Source organism: Anser brachyrhynchus, assembly GCF_964034855.1.
Source record: "Anser brachyrhynchus genome assembly, chromosome: 21".
In the NCBI taxonomy this organism is placed as follows: Eukaryota; Metazoa; Chordata; class Aves; order Anseriformes; family Anatidae; genus Anser; species Anser brachyrhynchus.
This window is the reverse complement of record NC_137714.1, coordinates 4,083,590-4,099,640: the sequence shown is the minus strand read 5'-3', so window position 1 is coordinate 4,099,640 and position 16,051 is coordinate 4,083,590. Positions and strand designations below refer to the sequence as shown.

The 16,051-nt window shown below is 50.5% G+C and overlaps 1 long non-coding RNA gene across 2 annotated transcripts; it reads left to right on the top strand.

Annotated features, from left to right (window-relative positions):
• Positions 1–184: 184 nt before the first annotated feature.
• On the top strand, positions 185–13,530 carry LOC308181365. 2 transcript variants are annotated; one of them, XR_013941435.1, is made up of 4 exons: positions 185–491; positions 3,578–3,669; positions 9,615–9,779; positions 9,867–13,530. It is a non-coding gene; the product is annotated as an uncharacterized lncRNA (long non-coding RNA). The 2 variants fall into 2 exon arrangements; XR_013941436.1 differs by lacking the exon at positions 185–491 and adding an exon at positions 1,749–2,356.
• Positions 13,531–16,051: the final 2,521 nt, after the last annotated feature.

The window sequence follows — 16,051 nt, the reverse complement described above, 5'->3', positions numbered from 1 at the left end:
CTAGGCACCCTGGGGTGCTGCAGCTGGTGCCTGCTACAGCTCCCCTCCACCCCAACCCAAACCCAAATCCCGAATCAGTGGTTCAGAAAGGAAAAACCCACCTCCTCACTGAAAAACCATCAGAGATCCTGCCCTTTGGCACTTGGACAGGGGGTGCGGGCACTGCTGCTTCCTATCAGGGTCGCATGCCTGTGGCTGACAGACTTCAGGGTGTATGGGAGGAAGGTGGGAGGGCTGCAAACGTGCACGATGCATGATGCCTTTGCACAATGCATTGGTGTGAGGAGAGGCATGAGCCCAGGTGCAGCCATTGCTCCATCAGGGTGCAGTGAAAGCACAGGGGCTGTGCTGAGGAGAGGTGCTGAGGGGCTGCTGCTACCAGGTGAGTGCTCCTGTACCAGGCTGGGGCAGGCGGCATAACTTGGAGATAGGGAGTGTTTAAACCCTGCACCGGCTCCTCTGACTCACCTGCACTGAGGAAAACCAGCCTGGTATGTTTATTTTTCTTTTTTTTACCACACGAAAAGAGCAGTGTGCTGTGTCTCCCCTGTGCTTTGCCCACTCCCACACCCTCTAGGGGCTCAGCCACGAGCTAGGTCACCCTTGCCCCTTTCCTGGTGCTTTGTGACCCTGCAGGTGACACATCCCAGGGACCCGATTGCTGAACAGAGTGCCCCAACAGATGGGTGAGGAGTGGGTGCTCCTCTCTTATCCTCAGGGCTGTTTGTACAGATTTTGTCTGCTCCCCTGAGGATGGTGTGAGCGTGGGCTGGAGGGGCTGTCAGCCTTTGCAGGAGGTGAAACAAGCCCAAAACAGTGGGAGGCTTGTGCATTGTGTTCCTAAGTACTGGCACACCATGTCTATTTCTTGTTATTTTATTTTTTCCTCTCAGGTCAGAGCAAACTTACTCAGGAGCTCAGCATAAGAACATGCTTGAGGGCGTTGTGTGCAGCAGGAAGGGCCAGGGAGCTGGGCAGCACCTCGGTGGGCAATGGTAGGGAGAAAAGCAGCAAAGGAGTCCTCAAAGGGAGGCTGGGTTGGGGTGAGGAAGGTGTTGGGAGGTCTGGGTTTCACACCTGAACGTGGGGCACAGAAGCCCTTCAGCAGGGGGGTTGGTTGTCAGCTGCTGAAGCGCAGCCCTGGCTGGGCCGAAAGGCAGCAGCTGGTGAACTGCGCCATAAACCCCTGCTTGCGACGGGCAGCAGAGGAGGTTGAATTAAATTACAAGCAGGTTGTGATTTAGGCAGACAGCAGAGATGTCCTCCGCCTCAAACGTGAAATGTTCTGCTTCTGGAAAATGAAGTCCTGAGGTAACTGTGAGGGGTGGATAAGGCCTGGCAGGAGGCAGGATACCGCTGTGTGGCTGCATGTCTGACTAGCTGAGGGGGGCACGTCGGAGAGGAAGGGTTGTGGTGCCTGTAGTGACTCTGGTTTTAGGTGGCTGGGTCATGTCCTCTTCCACCAGAATATGTGGCAGCCTCAAAGGCCCCAGGGTGAGGGTAGGTGTGAGGGCATCCAGCCGCTGAAGGGGCACCGAGCATCATGGCTCCATTCTTTCTGCAGAAAGGCAAGCAGCTCTCAGTGACGGCTTTACTTTAACACCTGTTAGCTTATGTTCGGTGTTGGACTCAGCTCCAGGTGTGGGCACTCTCGTTCACCATCACCAAAGATTGCTGCAGGTGGGGGCTGTTGGTGGCTAAGTTCCCCCACCCAGATGAGGTGCTGTGAGGTTATTTATTATACCAGGCTGACCCCAGAGATGTGGAGGGGGTTGGGTTTTTCATAGCCTGGGTTGTGCAGAATGCTCTTTTCCTTTCTTAAATGTTAATGGCATTTTCAATGGAATCTCTTAGTGCTGAGCGAGTACAAGGTGACAGCGAGGGAAGGTTGTGTGTCTGCGTTAGGACTTCAGGCCTTTCTAGCTGGTGGCCTCTGAGCTCCCAGGGGCTGTGTTGTGTTGGATGCAAAGAGCAGCAGAGACTTGATTCCTTTCTCTTGAACCCACTCCCCACCTGTTAGCTGGCTTGTGCTGGCTCCTGGGGGCCCTTTTCAAGGTGTGAGCCTGGGCTTCCCTTGAGCTATTTGCAGATAACAAACGAGAAGGGGGGGAAAAAAGAGCTGTGAGCTGATCAAGCAGTCAAAGCACAAGCTAATTGCCTACAAATGCCTGAGTCTGGACCCAAGTTTGTTGTCTCAGTGTTGAGCGCAGCTTGTCAGAACAGCTCTGTGCTATGGGAGAGCAGTGAGAGGCTCAGGCTGTCCCGTGGTGGTGTTCAGGAGCGTGATGAGTTCACTGCTGCTCTGCTCTGCTTCAAGGAGGTTGCTTGATGGACGATGTAGTTTTGTCATGAGAGGGTGAGCGGCTGTGGTTCATCTCCTAGAGTGTCACCTGTGATTGTGATAATCTCCTGAATGTGATGCAGCCCAAGGCTGCTGAAGGATCTGATGCCTGTGGGGTTTCCTTTCCAGCTCTGTTTGGAGAGTGGAAAGTTCTGGGCCAGACAGAGTCCTTGTAAGCTGCAAGGCTGCACAAGAGAAAGCAGTGGCATGGTGGTGCTTTGGTTGTGTTTCGTGCCTTTATCTGTTTCTGTCTAGACTCAGTCCAGGTCCTTGGGTGTAGTGACACTGCTGCCTGCAATCAGCTGAGATTGTGGGTCTGATCAAACTGTGTGAAAACCCAAGGGGCTTTTTCTCCTGCGAGTGCTGTTGAGCTAACTCTGCTGCTCTGGCTGGTTCACAGTGCTCCCACTGCATGCTCTCTGGGGGGTGAACTGCTCCTGGTGGCAGTTTCTCAAGCTGCTGCAGAGACTGGAGAGCTGATTTCTTTTTTTTAATCCTTGCAGCCTTCCTGAAGGATTGAATTCCTCAGAGATTTAGAGGTGGGACCTGTCCCCTGCCCCTATTGTTCATGTACCTCTCGAAGGAGCTGAAGGGTAAACTCAGGCTACTGTGAATCCCTAGAATGACAGCGATGATAAATCAAGATATCTTGCCAGTGCTTTGTCTGTGTGACTTTAAGCTTTTTTTTTTCTGCTGTAGAAATGGAAGTGACATCTGTGTCTAATGTGTGAGGCTGTGACCTCTGAAATCCACTGATGGATGCTGCCACAAGGCCCTCGTGCATCACTGAAGGCTGCTCTGCAGAGGCTCTGCCCTTGCTGTGCCAGCTGTTGTGCAGCCAGGGTGAGAGCACCGTGCGTGCAGGCACCCTCACAGTGTCCCAGGGCTCTTGCCTCCAGCTGGGAATGCAGGAAGACTGCACTCATTGGGGCAGGTGCTAGGCTGGCCATGGTCAAGCTCATGTGGCAAGAGAAAGTGTGCTCTGAACAGCCCCAGCATGTGCTTAGGCATGTGGTGTGGTGTCAGATCATCTCTGACCCCCCTAGTATGCTGTTATCAGCTTCTAGCTGCCACCAGTAGCTGGGCCTTTGCTTCTTTGGAGATTTAGGTTTAGGGCTGAGCAGTTGCTGAAGTGAGTAATAGGCTGGAGATAAGAGCGTGCCTCCAACCCTGGAAAGCACAGAAGGCACAAGATCAGAGACCAAGCTAAGCATTTAATTTAACCTGTTCTCCTAGGTTAGCATCATATGCTCCTGGAGAAGTCCACCGGTGCTTTCTGGAAAGCTTTCGCCCTTCTGTCTGATCTGCTGAGGCTGCTTCTGATAAAGGTGAGTGCAGAAAAGCAGACACAGCTACTTCCAGATGCGCGCTGACACCTAAGTTCCTCCTCTAGCGCTGCTGTGCTGACCCCATGCCTGCCGAGCTGAGGAAGCAGCATCCCCCTGCTGCTCCAGCACTGAATCCTCCCGGCCCACGCAGCAGCTGGCTGGGGACATGTGATGGAGCTGGGACGGGGCAGGCAGGGCTGCGCTCCCCTGTGCTGTGTCGTAAGGGGGGCGTTGGAGCTGGGCAGGCAGCAGCGGAGCAGGGATGAGCAAGGGGCCCCGTGAGGGAGGGCTGGTGGTGACTAGCCACTAACCTCGTGTGCGCTCAGCAGCCTGCAGTCCCATTTATTAGCACTTAAAACTTGCTGTCTCTGCTCCAAATGGAGTGTTTACAGCATTGACACGAACAGCTGTCCCAGTCAGCCAGATCATAACAAATGGGAGCTCTGGCTGGAGTGTTATTTTGCTGCAAGGGGGTAATACATCTTATTACTAAACAATGAAGCTCGTGATGGATGGCGACGAGTCTCTTCGCTGTCTTGCTTGATGATCACGCTGAAAAATAAACATAAAACGTAAGATGTTCCCAGGGATCTTGGCAAGGCCTTGCATTGTACCTAGTAAGAGACAGCTTTGAGGTTCCCTGGTGCCTTAGCTGCCAGGGGCTTTGCAGCAGGCTCTGGGTTATGCTGCCTTCTCTCCACAGGGGATTAGCTGGGAGGGATGTGGGGGTCAGGGAACAGAATTCAGGGATAGCGAGAAGGAGGATGTGCTGGCCAAATACATCTGCTGTAGCAGGAGCTGAAGACAATTGGAGCACTGCAGAGCTCTTGTCCTAGGCTCAAGACGGTTCAGGTACATTACCTACAGCTTGGAGTCTTTGCAGAGATATCAGTGGGCTCTCGGACTGAGCCCTACAGGAGCCGCAGGGGGGTACTGGCTGGCTAAAGATTATGTGACTCGGATCTCCTACACGTGCCTTCACCCACGCTCCCTGCCCTTCACGCTCTTTCCAACCGCAAGGACTGCTGAATTTTCTTACCTGCTCTCCCCCACCACGGTGGTGTTCTATTTGTAAATGGTAACTGTGAAATGATTGGAATAGATGGTGCTGTGATTTCACAACAAAGGAAATATATTCAGGTCACAAATGGGGCGAGCAGAGCGATGGGGACTGGCATCTCTTCGTTTGGGGGCTCTACAGCAGAGGTGCAGGGTGTGAGCTGCAGCACAGTGGGGCTGACAGCAGTGAGGACTGGCACCGGGTGTGCAAGTGACACTGGTAGCGTCTGGAAGCCAATTAAAGCTTATTTAAAATATTAGCATATCAGCAGGCAGGAATTCTTCCGACCGGATTGATTTCACTAGGGGATCGGGGAATAGGGCCAGCGTTCAGCTGGCAGTTTTTCTTTCACCATGACTGCGTTCGTCACCTGAGCTGCCAGGGCAGGGCTGCGGTCTGCTGGAGGAGAGCAGCAGCGGGGCCGGCGGTCTCCTGGGGAGGGTAAGGCAGCAATGCACGCAGCTGCGGGAGCCGTGCCAGTGAGCGGACGAGCTCCCACTTGGGAGCCATGAAAGCAGCCAACAAAGGCGCTCTGTGTCTGTGCGTGTGTTTCTTCAGACTAGATGAAGGAGGGAGAAGCTTTTAAAAAAAAATCCCACCCCTGTTTTTCCCAACGAGTTCTCCCCGGTATATATTTATATTTAGTATCTATTTAGCAGAGAAGAGGGGAGGGCTGTCTGGGAAAGGGGGTTGCTGGAAGGGGGTGGGTTTGTAATCCAGACATTCAAAGACTGTCTTAAATAGAGCATTAATGGAAGGGGGAAGGTTGGAGACTGCAGCTTTCTATTTTGGTGAAAATGGAGCTTTCTGTGCGTGCCAGCTGCTGCCCGAGTGCGGGAGTGGTTGGTCACTGCACGGAGGAGCTTTCGTTTATGCATCTCTTCTCAGTGCACAGCACTCCTGAGAACCTTCCTGCTGTTTGGGGGGATTTGGGGGTCAGATCCTAAAAGGAAGAGTGAGCAGAGCTGGCTTACATGGAGTAATCCTTGTGTATGTGCCTGGGCGCAATGAGCGGCATTGCAGCTGGACTGGGAGCACACTTGCCTTTCTGCAGACAGCTGGAAGCAATCTGACCTCCAGATCTGAAAACTGCTGCTGGACACCTGATCTGGGAAACCCCTCACGGCTTTGCCTTTCCCCCAGGGTGCAAGCTGGGGCTTTGAGGCACTGCTGAGCAGCGCCTGTCCCTGCTGCCTGGCTGTCTCCTGGGCTGGACCAGCTCAGGTCTCGTTACCAGTTGTACCCACGGGTGGGGAATCGAGTGTTGAAAGATTTGCTGAACATCAAACCGCAGCCAAAATCAGTGCTCCTCTTTTTTCTTCCTGTCAGGGTCGTCGTGGTGCACTAGGAGACTTTTTTGCCTGACTGTTGGGTGGAGGTGAGTGCTGGGGCTGCCATGGGTCTGTGCCCAGTGGCTCTGCAGGCTTCAGTTAGCTCAGGTGCGTTTGCTGCATGGTTCAATCAAACCCCGAGCACATCACGCTTGTTTTTTTGTTGGTCGATATCAATCTTTGAAAATTACGGCCAGGTTGCCCTGTTAGCATGGGGTGGAGAAGTGGCATGGACTTGATTTCTGTGGGTGGCCGCGGATAGGTGTGAAAGCAATTCCCAAGCAGCTGCATGGGGTAGGAGTACTCCCAGAGTACTGCATGAAGAGATCATGGCCACACATCCAAGTGAATTACAGACCAAACGAGGAGTTGACTAGATATATCTTTTTGGGGCCTGGGTACATGGTATGGCAAAAATTAGTCTGCAGGTCTCTGCACACCCACACTAGAAGTAGATGTACTGAAGTTGATAGGGAAAGTTAGTCTCTAATAACCGCCTATCAGCAAAGAAATCGTAGCCTGGTCCCCAGACACTGACTCTGACAATCATTTTGTGCTAATGCTTTAGCTAGCGTGTCTGTCGCTCAAATATTTGCTGAGGGGGGTGAACTTGCCAGCTCGGAGGCTGAGCCTGCCAAGGAGGAAGATGGGAGAGGTGACCCGGGCTGGTGTCCGTGTCTGCACTCAGGGATTTTGCCTCAGAAAAATGCAAATGTGCTTGGAACCAATTTTGTTCAAGAACGTGAACAGGCACTCAAAGGACCTTTTTTCCCCTCTCCCCATGACTTCTCCTTCTCTAATTACTAGGATGAATGTGTAAACCCTCACACTGAAGTGTTCACAAGAGTGGGTTTACTCATTTTACTCTTTCTTGGCGTAAAAGGCATCTTATTAAGGAGGTTTTAATGTGTTTTTTTTTCAGCGAGAGACATGGATTATAAAGCTTTAGAAATAACTTGCATCTGGAAAAGCCAATTAATAAAACAAAAATTCTGATGCCATTTTCTCATATATTAACAATTCATAGATAATTTACAGTGCTCATGTCATTAGGCAAATGGACTTTAAATTGATTTCAGATTAGTGGGTTAATGATTTCCCGCAGGTATTGTTTCCGTGGGCAGCGTGCATGGTGTTATTTTCAATAAAGGGGTAGGTGTGCAGGAGCAAACTCCTGCCTCGGTAATTGAGGCGCTGATGGGAGTGGTGGTCGCATCCAAATGCGGTATTGATCAGCGCAGAAAGTGCTGACTGCCTCCATCACTGTGGCAAGGAGAGGGTAAGGAAAGGACTCTGGGAAAGACTGCAGTCTTTGCATATTTCTCGTACAATAACGGTTTTGGTATGTGTTAACTCCAGGTGGTGCATTAAGGTAGCCGATTGAGACGGTGTTGTTAAATAACCTTGCAGTTTATAGTACTGGGGGAAAAAAAATGTATGCAGCTGAGTTCTGATTATAGCTGTAAGGGAACAACATGTCCCCAGGTTGATTAAAAACGGGGCGATGATTATGTGGCGTCTGAGACCAACCCAAGGGGGAGGCGCGGTGCTCTCCCATCGCTGCTGTGATGGCCAGGCTGTGTGCTGGGAGTCCTGCCTTACCCCCCCTCTGCTGCCAGCTTCTGTCCTTGCATGACTTTCCCCCCTCGTTTTTCGTCTTGGCCTGCCTGTAAAGGCTGTAAATACTTCAGGGGACGGGCTGACTGTCCCGTGTATGTTGACGTGGGGAGCTAAGGTTGGAGCCCTGAGGTGCTCGTGGAAGGTCAGCAGTTGGTATTTCACCTTGGTCGACTTAGTTGCCAGGAGGTCCGGACTTGCCAGAGCAAACCTGGAGAACTCCAGTAGCACAGTTAGCCCTTCTGTAGGCACGTGATGGCGTTAATAAATTGATCTGGACTTTTTGTCTCATCACCCTAATACTAGAGGTATTAAAAACCGCTAATGAATTCCTCCTCAGGGAGATATTGTCCCAGGCCCACAGCTGAGGTGGGGAGAGATGCCTGCCCAGGGCGATGGGACGAAATGGCAGTGCAGCAGGGAAGGGGACATCCCTCTGTGGGTGTAGTGCTGCCTTCTGCGAGCCCCGCGTTGCATGGGTGGGTTTTGTAGCGCGAGGCTGTCGATGCAGGACGGCGCCGCGCAAAGGTTGCGGTCTAAATTGGCAACACCCTGAGCAGTGCCGCAGGCACTGCTGTTCACTGCCACGGATGGGGAGGCTGAGTGCTGTGGAGGATTATATTTTGAGCACGATGGACAGTAACTCATGAATTAAATGGCTGTGGAAATGGATTTTGTTGGCAGTACATATTTGTGGAGTGCAGTCTCTCTGTGGCTGCCTGTTTACACAAACTCTATTGCTTCCAAGCTTTGTATTACAAAATTAAATTCCTCCTGCATTAAAAATTTATGTTGGATGAAAAGATCAGTGTATTGAAACTTGGTGAGAATATCCCCCTCCATGCACATACACACATCATTTAGGTGTACCTTTCCTCTGAATGCCGGCTGATGATCCAAATCATGCGAGATAAAGTTTATAATTACCTTCTGTCAGTGCTCTGTAAGAAGCGGAAAGGTGCCCTTAAATAGGGGGTGATCCCTATAAAGATGAAATTCATGCTAACTGAGAAGTCGTTATTGCATCCCTTAGCATCTCCTGTGCTCCAAAGGTGTTGAAAAGACTTTAGAGAGAGATTTATGGGAAGGTGCCTTCTCACAATGTGCTATTTTGGCTTCAAGGACACCGAAATTCTATCGCTTACTGCACAGAGCTACTTGTGTCAGTACACAATTCAGCTCATAATTATAGCCTTTCATCTTATTAGCATATGTAAGAGTTTATATAAGTTTTATCCAAACATTTTTAATTCATTAGGTGTTCTCCTTGTATCTGCTATGCCCTGGGGCATAAGGAACACTCTGCAGTTGTTTTTTTATGGAAATTAGACCTTAAAGACGCACATAAATCTGTAGACATGGTTCTGCAATTTAAAAATGACTCTGTAAGATGCGTACAATGAAGGGAAATAAGGATTTAAAGCACCATCTTGGTAGAATACAGTTTATTTCGTGTATATTTTGCAGGGAAGCAGATCCAGCAGCACATCTTACAGTGATCCAATTATGAGAAGTGGAGGGAGAAGGTGGAACGAGCGGTTGGAAAACGACAGGGAAAGATGGTGGCAGTGGAGGTGAGCAGCAGCTTGAGGAAGGGACCCGAACTGGAGTGGGGATGAGGAGTTGGCGAGAAAGGCAAAGGCTGGAAGACCACTGGGATGAGGTCTTCAGCATCCCAGTAACACAGTCTTTGGGTTGGACCCGCCATGAGTGTTGTAGGGCTTGTGTGGAGAAGCTGGCTCTGAGCAAGGAGTGATGACCATGCCCTCCTCACGTGGAAGGAGCCCCAGCCCTCCTTGCAGAAAATCACGTTAGTGCTGGTTGGCAGCGATGGTGCTGTGACTTGCTGGCTTTTCCTGGTGCGTGTGTTTCCCGTGGCCAGACGGCACCAACTCCTCTGTATGAAATCTTTTTTTTTTTTTTTCATTAATTTTCAGGCTATTTATTTCTGCCTTCTTGGCTTGGGCTGCACACTGTGAGTCTGGAGGAGCCGTGACCTGGAGGGACCATCTGTTTCTCTGCTGGCAGGCAGGAGGGGTGGGGGCCACGGAGGAAGGATGCAGCTTCTATGCTGCCGTTCCCTATGCCTCCTCACTGTCTGGGTAATTAAAAATAAAATTTAAAAAAAAAGTATTAATAATCCTGTCTCTCTGGTAGCTGTAGTGGAGTCAGACTGTTTCTCCCTGCAGATGGAGAGGCTTGGGAGTGACCCGTTTCCCTCCCTGCATCAGAACCCCTCTGGTCACAAGAGTGGCTTGGCAGCAGCGTGGATTTCCTCCAGCAGCTGCAGGTTGCAGCACATCCTGCTCGTGGGAGCCCTGGGGACAGACCCGGGAATGCCAGCCTTCAGAAGGACTTCGCTTGGTAACAGACCGCTTTGATTTCTGGTGGTCAGAGCATTGGTTATGGTCTTCAGAAACCCACGGAAAGGCTTCAGATCTAAACCCACAAAGGTTTTAAGCTCTCAATTTAGGAACTCCAGTGGCAGTTCAATGTTTTTGCTGATAGCAGCCTGTGAATGAAAGCCCCTGCCCCGCAGTGCTATCTCTAAGTATCTGTCACTCTGTGTGCTTAGCAGGAGCAAAGAATGGGAGATACAACTTCTGATTAATGCCTCCAGGGAGCTTCCGCAATACTGTTTTGCAAGCAATTGTCACTTAACATTAAGGTAAATACCTTGCAGCTATGAACTAGAAAACCTTTCTTCCTTTACTTTTGGAAACAGCCTCTTGGCTTCACAAGCTCTTGCTAATGTTAAAACCACTTCTTTTTCTCTGCCAGCTCTGCAGCCGCCCTGCTGGTACCCCGGAGCTTGCCCCCAACTGGGGGCGGCCGGTGGTGGGCAGGGATGCTCAGTGCTGTGCCAGCAGGGGATTTAAACGAGAGGTGCTTCTTGGTGCCTCTGCCCTCCTTCCCTCTGCAGGAGGATGCTGCTGGCTAGCTGGCACCGGGTAGTGCTGAGTGGCTGGGTATGTAAATGAGCTCACTTTCATTAGGGAGCTTGGCTGTAAGAAAACACCATTAACTCCATCAAGGCTCATCTCTTTTAATACCTGTGTTCCCCCTGGAGACATCTAAGTTTCTAGGCTAATAATTTCTTATCAGACTCTGGTGACGTTTACTTAAGGAAGTTGCTTCAGGCAGGGAGACCCCACTCCTAATATTTTTTCATTCATTTCTAAATGATTTGGAGTCCTCTAATTATTATTGCTTCCCTCAAATGTTTAACTTCTACCTTTCCTCAGTGCCTCATCTGGCTCTCACTGCTATAACCCAAGCAGATTAATGCAGTCACCAACCCGCAACAAAATCCTTCTCACCACTGTGTTGGAAATCAAATGTTTTGGGGATCACTGCATCATTGCAGGCGATAATGGTGCTAGTACCTGCCCTGTGAAGGTGGTAGCGGTTTTCTCCTGTGAAGGACAGCACTGGCTCCTTGTCCTATCACCCCCTCCCAGCAGCCAGCAGCATGTCTTGTTCTGGCTCCTTCCGAGCAATGCAAACAATTACCGTTGTGTGGGAGCCACGACTGCCCGTGCTTTAACAGCATCGCAAATTACACTCGTAAATTCAGAGTGCAGCTAATTGTTGTTTTATGGAGTAGATGTTCTTCAGGAAAAAAAAAATTTAATCTGTAAACACTCCGATGCCCTGCTGAGCACAGGACTGTTTATCTTCGGTGAGGAATAGCCTTCCAGAGCAACCTCGGTGCACGCCAGATCACAAACTTTTCAAGGGCAGTGGTGTTCCCCTGGTGTGGCTCTGGGCAAGCAGGAGCTGTGAGAGAGGTGGGTTTTGTTTGCTTGGGTTTTATTCTGGGATTTCACCTGCCCCTGGAGCAGCGTGCTTTGTGATTACGGTGTTGTTGCTTGTTCTGGAAACCCCTCTGGCCTGGCTGAGATGAGGGCTCCCCTGTGCCGCCCGCTGCCCTTGTGAAGGGGAAGATGCAGCTGGTTTGAAGGATTACAGTCAAAGTGGATGCGACTGGCTGAGGCAGGGGACAGATGTAAACCTCACTGTGCAATGCTGGGCAGATTGCTCTGCTAATTTGCAAGGATGCTGTTGCACCATAAACAGGTGCCTTAAGAAGGTTTCTGCCCTTCATCCTTCTTGAGCTTGTCCAAAGGATGGATGGAACACCCAGGAATGAGGTGCTCTGGAGCACCCGGTACCACTCTGCTCGCAAACATAGCCCTTTAAGGAGCCACTCAGCTTCCCTGGCACTATCATTCTTCTGAGCCTTTTCTGCTTCATTCCTAATTGGATCCTCTGTACTCAATTGTCCTGATCTGCGGAAATGTTATGAGGATGAGGGTTTTGGCTTTTTTCTTTTCTTACAGTGATTTATTGTATTTTAATTCTGGTTTCAGTGTGCAGGCTTCACTTGGCAGGAGTGTGATTTGCAGGGAGGCAGAGTGTGGGAGGCTTTATAAATAAAATACCTGCTCTGTCTCCCTTCATGACCAGGGTCTGATCTTCGTTACTCCAGGGCAAACCTGGGAAACTTTCCACTAAAATTCAGGGTGGCACCGGCACGGTGCTGGTGTAGCAGAGATGAGAATCAGAGATGAGAATCCGTCTGCCTGCAAATTGCCAAGGCTGTAGCTTTCAGGACTCTAAGCAGGTGATCTACGTGCATTTTAATAACCGTAACCTTCACAGCGAGCGCACATTCTGCTGAGTGTGCAGACTGTAAACCTGCGCTGCAATCGCTGGAAAGGTTGTTTGTGGTAGATCTTGATATACTGTTTAGATTGGGCTTTGTTTGCTCCAGTGAGGCTTTGGAAGGGAATGATGTGCTAATTGAGTATTCAGCAAATAGCAGCTTCCAAAAGGTCCTTGTCTGGTGAGGTAGGAGATGCCCCTGAAAACACACACTGGTTAGCACATGTGGTAGTGCCCTTGTGAGCCAAATGGGATCCTTTAATTATAGATGATAATAATGCTTTGAGCTTTGCAAGTGCTCTGCATGATGAAAATGCTCTTGGCCCTACCTTGTAATGAGGAAGCAGGTAACGACAGGGAGGTTTCCTTGGCTTTTGCCTTCAGTGCATGGATGGGGTTGGTGGGAGCCGTGCTGAAAGCACCATCTTCTGCCCACGTTCAGCTTCTGGAAAGGATGCCGCAAGGAGCTCTGGCATAAATGCCAAGATTGGCAAATGCTACGTGCTGCAGCGAGTGTTGCTGTACAGCTGGGCTGAGATCTGACACCACCCAACGTGGGACCAGAGGGTCTCAAAGCGGTGAGCACAGGGCCTGAGGTACGTGGCCGGGCGTCAGCTGGGCCTTTGTGTCTGTCTGCGCTGACTCCTGCTGTCACAGCTGCTCTTCCAAGGGGAAAAGCTCTGTAGCCTTTCCAAAGGGGGCATTTGAAATGTAAACTTGAGCCCTGCTTTCATGTAAATAACATAACTTCTCCCTTTGTGGAGCCTGCTACAAGGTGCGCTCTCAGCTGGCAGCAGTGGAAGCGAGCAGTGACCTTTGTAGGAGGGGGAGAGGACGGTCTTCCCAGGCGGTGTAGTGCTGTCACCTTGCTGTCGTTGGGTCCTGATCCTGCCTTGAGAGGAGAACAAGCAAAAAAAGGGCAAGAACAATCTTGGAGCACAGGCCCTGGTGTGGAGGTGGCTGGCAGCCCCACTGCTGCAGGGCTGGGGCCTGACCTCCTGTCCGCCGCGCTGAGCAGCAGCACCAGGCCTCTGCTGCTAAACCAAGGGCTGTGGGGAGCCCGGGGGTTGGCTGTGGGGAGAAGGAGGCAAAGGCTTCATTCTGCTGTAGTCTCCAGGCAAAAGCATGTTTCTGTGGAAATTCAGCTTACGGAGAGGCTGGGGGGGAGCCAGGCTCCCCAGGCTGGCTGTTAGTGTGAGTATGCTCAGTCGTGTTTTTGTGGGGTCCCCTTGCTGCTTTCCTGGGCCCCTCAGAATCCCACTGCTGTACGTCTGCAGCTGAAATACCTCAGCTGTAACCTATTTCGCTTTCCTGGGGAAAAGTTTTCAAGTGGAGCACGAGGCTTCTCAGGCTGCGCGTGGGTGAATGTGAGAAAAGCCAACAAGGTGTTCAACTCAAGTAGGTCAGAAGAGGGAACCTGAATTTTACAGGAAACACTGATACGTGTGCTTTAAGTGATTTTATTCCAAATGAAAGGCAAATCATCTCTTTTTTTTTTTTTGAACCTCAGGCTTTCTAGATCTGGTTCTAAAAAAAAAAAAAGTCCCTTCCACCCCAAAAATAATCACCCAAAACCTTCAGTTTAATCAAAACATTTATCTTCAGTGGATTGGGTGGGAAGTGTTCCAAACTGATGCAATTTAAGCTCACTTCTAACATGCAATAAATGTGATTATTCAGCAGAGGAGTTGAGAATTACATATGATACATAACTCCTGTTGCCTTCCACAACCAGCACAAATGCAAGTCAGTAACTCCAAACCAAAATGCAGTGCTATGACCTTGGTAATCCTGCAACCAACCTTCCCACCTGCTTTCATCTCCATCTTGTGTTACTTCCTAATTAACACCTTCGAGCACGTGGTTCGGCTGCGGTAGGAATTGGGGCCCCTTGCATAAACCCTTTCTGGAGTTTATCCGTGGAACAAAAGGCCCTTATTATGCTGTCTTTGTGGCTGCTGCGTGGGAGTGCTACAGGGTGTGCGGGGCGGGAGCGAGAGGGGGAAATGTGCTGCTGTGTGATCACAGATCTGAAGGCGTTCTCTGTATTAATGTAGCAGGTGCTCTGTTCTTTTCACAATAAGAAAGTCCAAGAAATAAGAGGTTTAGCTTAAGTCATCGATACAAAAAAAAAAAAGAAAAATATGCCTCCAGTTTTAGCACTGTAAACAAACGAAGTTGGGTGTATGTCTAAACAACTGCTGGCTTGCAGGCAAATAAATAAAAACCACTCAGGATGTGACATTTCCTCAAGAGGACTTCGCTTTGATTTACCTTCACTGAAGAGCAGAACATGGTGGTGCTAGTGCGGCTGCCCCGGCCCTGAACTTTGCTGGCTACAGCAGGTTTGTGTGAGCGCAAAACGCTGGTCCCTGGGGAAAGGGACGCGGCTGGAGCCGGCTGGTGAGGCAGCTGCCACGTGAGTCACTGCAGAGCTGCCTCTGCCCAAGTCCCTCCTCTGCGCATCCTTCCTGTGGCCTTTGGGGTTTTTGGGGTTAGGGCACCCATGGCATTGGGTGCAATTTGAAGCAAAGGGGCAGGAGTCGGAGCACTGCAAGCGAGGAGCTGGGAGCCCCCAGCCCTGTTTCATCCCTGGCAGCACTCTGGTCACCCTGCAGAAAAGGCTTTTGGCTGAGTATGTGGGAACGCAAACTTGAACAGACCTTTGGGGCAAGGACTGCCCGCAGAACAGGGCTCAGCAAGTGCAGGGAGTTGAAGCACAAAGCGCCTCCTTGACATTTTCCTTGTCTCCCCCAGAAACTGCTGGTTTATGGCTGTGAACAGCAGGAAGCGCAGGAGCAATTTCTCCTTTGACATTTAAATTGCAGACAACATTTCCAATTAAATTTCCCTTTTTTACTAGATGTTGTTTCAGGTGTATTAGCCGCTTTATTTTGTTAGAGTGGTTATTATCTGTTGTTGAGGCTGCTGGCAATGCAGAATCTGCTGACATTTTGGCAGGAAGGTCTCTGAAAGCATTGCCTGCTCTTAACCTTTGGGGGTGCGTGGGACTCTGCTGTTGGGCCTCTGCCAGGGCCACGGCTGTCTTCAAAACTCTGCCTCTGCTGGAATCTGCAACCCCAGCAAATCCAGCACGTGCTGGAAAGCCCTGGGGCTTTTCAACCACCCACCCCTCATAGGGTCTTTGCCTGGGTGGGAGACAGTGGGGCCTCAGGGAAGGATGCGCAGGGGAACACCAGACGTGCCCCCAGGATTGCCTTTCAGAAGGATACAGAATTGAGCCTAGGTATTTCCTAATGGATTTGCTTTTCATCTCTTTCATACTGCTGGCCGGATGAAGGTTTTCTTTTTTTGTGATGAGAGATGTTCCTTGTCAGGGCTCTTAATCTGTGAGGCTGTCCAGATAAGCTTACAGACCTGGAAAGGCAGGAGGGGAGGAGGATGCAGCTAGTCAGGCAGAGCAGGAGGCTGAAGGAGAGAGAAAGAGAGGTTAGGAGAGGGTGAGTTATGTCACGTTGATCATCTGTGTTGCTTGTCCTGTTCTCCTAAGCTGTTGTGAAGTAGAACAAACTGGGTGAGCAGAAACTTGCTGGTCTCCTAGCATCAGGGGATGATGCACAGGGATTTAGCCCAATGACTTTTTTTTTTCCATTGCACTGGGGCAGGGGTTTAGTTTGGAATAGCTTTACTGAGCCCTGCAAGGCTGAGGCTGTGGCATTACCCAGAGAGAGCAGGAGATGTGCAG